This window comes from Engraulis encrasicolus, chromosome 10 (assembly GCF_034702125.1).
Source record: "Engraulis encrasicolus isolate BLACKSEA-1 chromosome 10, IST_EnEncr_1.0, whole genome shotgun sequence".
NCBI lineage: Eukaryota > Metazoa > Chordata > Actinopteri > Clupeiformes > Engraulidae > Engraulis > Engraulis encrasicolus.
In genome coordinates, this window is record NC_085866.1 from 21,557,275 (window position 1) to 21,565,686 (window position 8,412).

At 41.9% G+C, this 8,412-nt stretch overlaps 1 long non-coding RNA gene across 2 annotated transcripts; it reads left to right on the plus strand.

Moving 5' to 3' along the window:
• Positions 1 to 321: 321 nt before the first annotated feature.
• LOC134457639 (uncharacterized) lies at positions 322 to 5,291 on the plus strand. 2 transcript variants are annotated; one of them, XR_010036467.1, is made up of 7 exons: positions 322 to 511; positions 1,742 to 1,841; positions 1,981 to 2,038; positions 2,152 to 2,258; positions 2,646 to 2,758; positions 2,886 to 2,944; positions 4,831 to 5,291. It is a non-coding gene; the product is annotated as an uncharacterized LOC134457639 (long non-coding RNA). The 2 variants fall into 2 exon arrangements; XR_010036466.1 differs by lacking the exon at positions 322 to 511 and adding an exon at positions 561 to 650.
• Positions 5,292 to 8,412: the final 3,121 nt, after the last annotated feature.

The following is an 8,412-nucleotide window of genomic DNA, read 5'->3' on the forward strand; positions in this document are numbered from 1 at the left end:
AAGCTCGTTCACAGTGAATGTGGCATTGAAAGAAGCTGGGAAACACTGAAGGTTAACCGGCTGACTGATGCATTCTGATGTTTTTTTTTTTTGTAACATTGCACTAAAGAACCACTTTTATGCAAATCTAAGAAATGCCTAGTTTGAAAGTAGGCTATATGATAACTATGTTATAACTCCTTTATCAAGCACGGTTTACCTGTCCAATTGACTGAGCACTGAATTTAAACATTTAAAATCATAACTTCTTATTATTATTGTTATTGTTGTTATTATTATTACACTCTTAAAAATGCTGGGTTATTTTTGTAACCCAAAACGCTGGGTTAGGTACGGGTTGGGTAGTTTTGGGTAGTTTTAACCCATAATGTTAACCCAGCCAGTAACCCATTTCATTGGGTTACGAGACTGCTCTGATGTCCGTGAAAGATCGTTTCAAATTTCTACTGACAATATGGGCCACCCTGCAGAAAATGTTCAAGAAGTCGGTGAAATTAAAGTCCTATGTAAGGTAAGTTGATTGTTTTAGTCCCATCATGTCATTTTTTTCATAGTTTCAATACGTAATTGACAGGGGAGAGCAAAACCGTTGTATTGTTTATGGTTGCTATAGTGATTTGAAATGACTTCGCATACTGCACACAGTTATGGTAGGTCCCACTGCCACTTCACAACTATGTTCAGTTCGTTGGGAGCTTAGTTTCTTGTTAGAAATTGACTCTATTATAAATGTAACTTCGTTTTTAAGTGTATAACATGTCCCGTTGGAGTTACATCAGTGGCATCTGAAGTTAACACCAGCAGTCTGGTTTACTAATGCCGTTAGCATTATGCTAACGGTTAGCGTTATGCTAACGGGTTAACAACAAGAATCATGGTTTGTTTGCTAGTTTGTTGCAAAATGTCTGCTTCATTGGGTGCTTGGTTTACTGTAGAAACGAACTCTGTTTCATTATGAATTCGTTTTGATGTAAGTTTAGCCATAACCTTTCCAGTTAATATCACACTGTATGGCATCTAACACCAGAGGGAAAAAACTAGCTACTTTTCTCTGCTTTAAATTGCCGCTAGCATACATGCTAACGTGCTAGCAACAAATGTTACTTTGTTGAGGCTAGAGTTGTTTGGATATACATTAACAATACACCCATTTTGCCCTTTTCATGTTCATGTAAAAGGGGGTTGTCAAGGAAGCATGTTTTGAACTTGTGTGTGTGTGTGTGTGTGCTGTTTTAGCTTTTGTCCTATGTTCCCTGCTGCTTCCAAGTAGACTGGCAAAGCGCAGGTTGTTGTTGCACCTCTGACAGGTTAGGTTTAGGGATGGTCAGGGCCAATGATACAGTAAGTAAGGTCAGGGCACAAATTTACAACTCAGAAACATTGCATTTCTGACAGGTTAGGTTTAGGGATGGTTTTGGAAAGGGCACAATTTGAAAACTCGGAAACATATAATGCGGGGAACATAGAACCCTTTTTTAGAAAAAAGGGTCCTATGTTCCCCATTCCCATACAAAGACAGGGGAACATAAGACCCGGGGAACATAGGACCCGGGGAACATTAGGTAAGCTCCCATTATTATGTGTACATCTCTAAGATAAATCAAAAGATAGAAATGAGGTAGGCTACTGGGTGGTTTTAAGTTTAAAAGTTGTATGTGTGTTTCAAATGTCAGTCTGTTTCACACTGTTTATCAGAGATGAATAGCCTAATGTTTATGTTGTGTTATATTTTGCTTTGCAGTTGAGAAGATAGCCAGGGACCCTGTTGCTGGGTGGAGCTGTCTTGTTACTGTACGCGACCCCCATGTCTGAAAATAAGTGGAACTAGTCGGTTTCTGAAGGTGAGCAAACTTGAATTGAATGAATTTACACAAAATGTAGCTTATGTATTTTTAAATGTCAAAAATCTATTTGTTTAAGTTTCATATTTTATCCTGAGACCCATAGTGTTTATGTTGTGTGTTATTCTCTCTTTCGCAGCAAAGAATATGGCCAGGACTCCTTGCTGATAGATGGGAGCCAGATAGAGTTGGTAGAGGTGAGTAAAATGTTACAAATCTACACAAAATGAATGTGTCAAAGATAAAACAATCTGTGTATCTCACAGTGTTAATCAGAGCTGTATGTTGTGTGTTTTATTTTGTTTTTCAGCCGAGAAGATGGCCAGGATTGCTGCTGGACGGAAGCTGTCTAGTTACATTGATTCCCCTTGTAGGACCGTGTCGGAAAATGCTGAGAAAGACCAACGGTTTTTAAAAGTGAGTAAACGTTCATACATTTACACCAGGGATGTCAAACTAAGGCCCAGGGGTCAAAACTGGCCGAGTCCTTTTGTTCGGCCTGCAAGATCATTTGAAATGTGTATTACAGTTGGCCCACATGCACCATTAATACATACTGTAATAAGACTTGAAATTTGGTGTGTCACAAGAATATGAGTGGGCTCAGGCCAGTGAAGTAGCTCACGCTCATGTGCAACAGAATATATGCAGGCACAGTGAATTATGATGGGAATCTGTTTATGAAATCTAAATTAGTATTAACTGTGTGTATGCACAATTTTAGTTCAACTTAAAACAATCTGTGTATCTCACAGTGTTAATCAGAGATGCAGTCATGTTTGTTGTGATTATTCTGCTTTTCAGAGAAGATGGCCAGGATTCCTTGCTGCTGGATGGAAGCGGTCTAGTTGCAGTACATTAAGCCCCCTTGTAGGACCATGTTGGAAAATGCTGAGTAAGACCAACAGCTTCTAAAGGTGAGCAGATGTTAAAAAATCTACACAAAATGTATGTGTGTTTCAAAGATCTAACAGTCTGAATCACACTCTGTTAATCAGATATGCATAGTTATGGTTATGTTGTGTGTTAATCTCTCCTTTGCAGCTGAGAAGATGGCCAGGGACTCTTTGCTGCTGGATGGAAGCTGTCTAGAGCTGCTAGAGGTCAGTAAAATATGATAAATTCTGTACAAAATGTTTGTCAAATATTATGTTAATCAGATCCATAGTTATGTTAATGTTAAGGCTGTAACGATACACCCAACCCACGATTCGGTTTGTATCACGATATATGACCCACGGTTCGATACGCCCCACGATTTATTTTTTTTAAGGAAAAAAAAATATATAAAAAAAATAATAAATTTAAAAAATTATATAATGAAAAAGATATATATATATATCTTGGAGTTGGAGTTTCCCAAAGGGCTTTCGCTTTCACTATATATATATATATATATATATATATATAGTGAAAGCGAAAGCCCTTTGGGAAACTCCAACTCCCATTGTCATTGTGACACAGCACTCCACAGCACGCAAGTGAACACTGCACACTGCACACAAGGAAATTGCATTTATACCTCACCCATGCAAGGGGGCAGCCCTCAGTGGCGCCCCATGGGGAGCAGTGCGGTAGGACGGTACCATGCTCAGGGTACCTCAGTCATGGAGGAGGATGGGGGAGAGCACTGGTTGATTACTCCCCCCACCAACCTAGCGGGTCGGGAGTCGAACCGGCAACCTCTGGGATGCAAGTCTGACGCCCTAACCGCTCACCCATGACTGCCTAGTGAATATATATATATGATTTCTTTTTCATTTACCTGCCTACATTATTTTGTAGGTCTAGGCCTAAATGATGTTGCAGATATATCACTGCAACCTGTTCCCCAAGTGTTGACATCAAAGCAGAACACAGTCAAATAAGGGATGTTCACCAAGGGAAAATATGCTTATTAATAATAGGCTTAGATCACATCATGCTGAGATGCTGACCGTGTGTGAGAGGGAGAAAGAAGGGTCAGGGTTCCAATAGGTAGCCTATAACAACTGTCTCACATTATCAAACATTATCTAATTAATATCCAAACATTAACTGAAAACAACACTGCTCATATTTTGTCAGGAAACATGTTGTAGGCTATTAAGTTACTTACAGAAATGCAACACTTAATTTTGATGAGTAATGTTTTTGTAACTTTTTTGATCGTGCAGCAGCGCGCACACGCTTATACAAACAAAACTCGAAATGAACCTCGGTTATGATCTCACTATGCAACATGCACGTTGTCCTTTGTTTGGTTTTGTGATTTGACATTTTGTCAAGAGCGCGCATGGATGCAGAGGCTGAAATGGAGCATGTTTTCGCTAGACTGGCGGTCAATGCGGGGAAGAAATGCTGCTTAGATATCCACATCGACCTCAACGTTCGCACGACACTCCCTTATTAGAGCGTGGCGATTTCAGGCTGGTCTAAGAATTTGGGCAGACGGAGCATCTCGCTCTCTCGCTCTCTTTCTCTCTCTCTGTCCGTTCAACGTATATCTCCACTCAACATACAACGGCGCATGCATGAATAAAAAACGTCTTCACACGTTTGATAAAGCCTTCTTGGTCTGTTGTTCATTTCTGTGCTTTACCTTCCGATGTTTGCCCAAGTTTTTCGTCTCGCGGAGTTTGCTCAGGCAATGGATAACAACAGATGCACGTGCTGGTTGGACGGAACATGTTATAAGAGAGATGGGTGAATGGAAGTGTTACTCGCAAATGTGCGCGCCCCTTTTCTACTTGTCTTTTTTAAGCGCATGCAAATATGCCTGTATCCTGCTGTTTTCTAGACTGAGGGGTAAACTGGGAAAGGGCGCATCGCGATTCTGCGAGGAAGGGTCGCGATAGGGGTTCGTGGGTCTGCGTACCGCGATCCCTCGGTTCGATGCAATATCGTTACAGCCTTAGTTAATGTTGTGTATTGTGTTTTCCATGGTATGTGTTTCAAAAGAATCTGACAGCCCACTTATCAAAACTTTTTTTCCCCCCACTTCCCTTAGTGTCACTCTGGTTGCCACCTTCCTTCTCCCATAAGGACACGTTGACTGAGGGAGATATTGAGCCCTGCCCTGACTCTGCACACAACCAAGGAGAGTGCCAGTAGCGTGCGCACACACACACACACACACACACACACACACACACACACACACACACACACACACACACACACACACACACCTTTTATGGATGAAAGTGTTTTTATATTCATTAACTTTTCAGCTAGAGACTGCCTGAGTTTGTAAGAATGTCAGTGTTGTATTTTCAGGTTATTGTCATTTTAAGTTAGCTTCAACCTTGTCAGACCATCAGATTTGCCTGCTCCCAAACCAAAATTTAGATGATTCAGGCAGGATCACTTAATTTTAAGTTAGAAGTCATGTGTGTTTCCTATATGTGTTTTTTTTGCCCTTAATACCTACTGGGATATTGCTGTGTATTTTAATTGCATATAAAATAAACTGACTTTCGATTTGAAATAAGCTGTATCTGTGTGGTATGTGTCGGCATGAGGTCGTTATTAATTTATATTGCATAATGAGATTGAATAAGCATAAGTGACGATAACTTGGGTAAACCAACATTCTTACTGCCACTTTTTGTTAACATTTTCCCTGCATCTATGCTTGAGCAAGGCTGAGTAATTACTTAAATTAATTTATCATTACAGCATTGCTTTAGACGGTGACAAACCATCCATGGCAGTAAGAGTTTTGGTTTACCCCTGATTTGACTTAAATTTTGCAACCCAAACATTGGGTAAGTTCAACCCAGCAATTAAGTAGTTTCACCCCATCTGCTGGGTTAATTTCATAACCCAACTTAACCCAATGAACAGGGTTAAAATGTGTAACCCAACGTGCTGGGTTATTCCAACCCATAATGGGTTTATGTCATTTTTGACCCAGCGCTGGGTTGTTTTTGGGTTATTTTTAACCCAGCCTTTTTAAGAGTGTATTATTATTAGCCTACTACTAGGCTATTAATATCATTCAATTACCTTTATTATCTCTCCTGGTGTTACCTCAACATTGCACGATGAAAGGGTGACACTCATTGGTTCAAATACCATAGCGCCATGGGAGGGCGGTTCTGAGACGAAACGACACTGAGTTCAATCATCTGCATCACCAATATGAGCCGGCGTCTGCCACAACGCCAGCCTCAGTGTCTATTGCCTGGCCGGCTGGATGAAAGAAAGCGCTGTCGGTGATGGGAGAAACATCAAGAAGGAAGGCGTTAGAGTATGGTCGATTATTTACTCATCTCTGCGTAAATCCTATCCACGTCCCAGACGCAAAAAGGAACTAATGAGACATGTGAGTAACCCGCAACTGTTGTTTTATTGTGACACGCGTGGACCACTTTCAGAGCCATGCATGATGCTGATATGTAGACTAGCCTCCCTCCCTGCTCCTTTGCGCAAAATCCGACAGACTGGGACCGAACAGCAGCATCCGAATCCTTGCTGTCGAATGTAGGGCTGAGATGGCGCGAGGGATGGATCATACACCTGTCGTACATGTCCTTATTTTTTCCCGCCTCGTTTTGGTTGTTTAGTGTGAGCGGTGTTTGTCAGACAGTCACCGTACCGTTATCTATGGATCTTCTCCACAACATGCATTGTCTGTAATCCTCGACTAACGGACACGTGGGCTACACTTACTGTAATATTCTGTAGTAAGCTATCCACAACAACATGGCATAGACGACGACGGCTATGAATGTTATCGGATGGAGTCGCGGTCCAAGATGTTGAAATAGCTGGTGTCTTTTTGAGGTAAATCATTTGCTTTAATAATCACTGCACTGTCTGGAAATATGTTTAATTGCTAGCATCAGGGTGTGTCGATTCGAGAAGACGGGGGAAAAAGAGGAGAGGGGAGGCTAGAGAGGGTGGTCCATAACACAATTTTAAATAAAGGAAATAGGCTACGTTCCAGTATTTGGGTGTAGCCTAATGTTAGACAACTATTCAGCTCCATGGTGTTATCAGTAGCGTAATTGCTTTCAAGAATGCGTGAGTTGCAATAAAAAGAAGAGTTGCTGGCTATAGAGTCAGTGGCAATAGACTTACATTATTTCGACACACTGTGCACTGTCGTTGCAAACAGTGTGGAAGATGTAGCCTCAGTGAATTTATTAGGTAAATTGGTAGGTGGTTCCTTCCTAAGTGACTCCTGCTTACTATAGACAAATGCCATTTCAGAGAAATACATGGCTAGCTCAATTTCTATTCAATATGTCAAATTGTAGAATATCTAATGCGAGTTGAGTTGAAGTAAATGAAATGCTAGCGCGCGCACACACACACACACACACACACACACACACACACACACACACACACACACACACACACACACACACACACACACACACACACACACACACACACACACACCTCGTATTATAACCTCCATGTTTTGCATGATAGAAAGTGGAACTATATTTCATGGTCAATTATCAGATCAAAACTCTCACATGCTGCATGTGGTCATTTGGAATAAGGGGCCTATCCTCCTCCCTTACGTGTCCGTGGATGGGTGGGAGGTGATGTGAAATTGTCAGTGTGATGGCAGCTTGTCACTTTATGTATAATTCAGGCCTCAGATCCCTCTGGGCTTTTACAGAGTAAAGGATACCCCCCCCTCTCTGTTTGTCAGTCTCTCTCTCTCTCTCTCTCTCTCTCTCTCTCTCTCTCTCTCTCTCTCTCTCTCTCTCTCTCTCTTATCCCCCCACCCCCGCCCCATTATTTCCCCACTACAACATCTCACAAATCAACAGCTGTAAAGCTTTGATGACCTCCATCTCCTCAGACAAGATGGCACGGTGGGGTCGCTGCTGGGTTGGCTCTGCTGCCTGGCTGGGTGGATGGGTGTTTTACTACTGTGTTGATAGGGCTTAACGCTGCGAAACACCACATCCCATCTCATGAGCCCATCTGGAGGGGCTGCCAGCCTGTATGGGAACCGTCGAGAAGGTCATCGTCCTGTAGCCACCATCCACCACATCTGAGGTCAGGGCGTGGTTTAATGTATTAGGCGGCTGTATGAGTTTTTTTCTCTTTTAATTCCCTCCTCCCCCTATTCCAGTGGAATTGATGACGCACACACTGGAATTGGCAGGCTGTGGATGTGGATGTGGCTGTATAGCCGTATATATAGATTATGGAAATGTGTTGGCCTACAGTGAAAGTGGTGGAGATTGACAGCTGTAAAGAGTGGTGGCCTACTGTAGTGTAAAGCCTGTAATGGCATTCTGCACCAACAAAATCCTTTACAGTATAAGATGTCAGTGTAGTTAAGCCCCGTAGCACCAGAAGTGTCAGTCAACGGGGTCTGAAAATAAGAAGACAGAAACAGCCATGGCATGTCTAGTCTAACACAGGTAATCAGAGTTGTTCGCCCCCTGTTTGCTCATTACATGATTCAGAGACGGTTGCATCAAATCTGTGTTAGTTAAGGATCTGTACTCTACTTTCTGAACTTGGGATCAATTTATCTGGTGCTATGGGCTTCACACCTGATGAAGACCTTGCAGGTCAAAACGTTGTGTAATTTTTCACAGCAAGAGAGCTT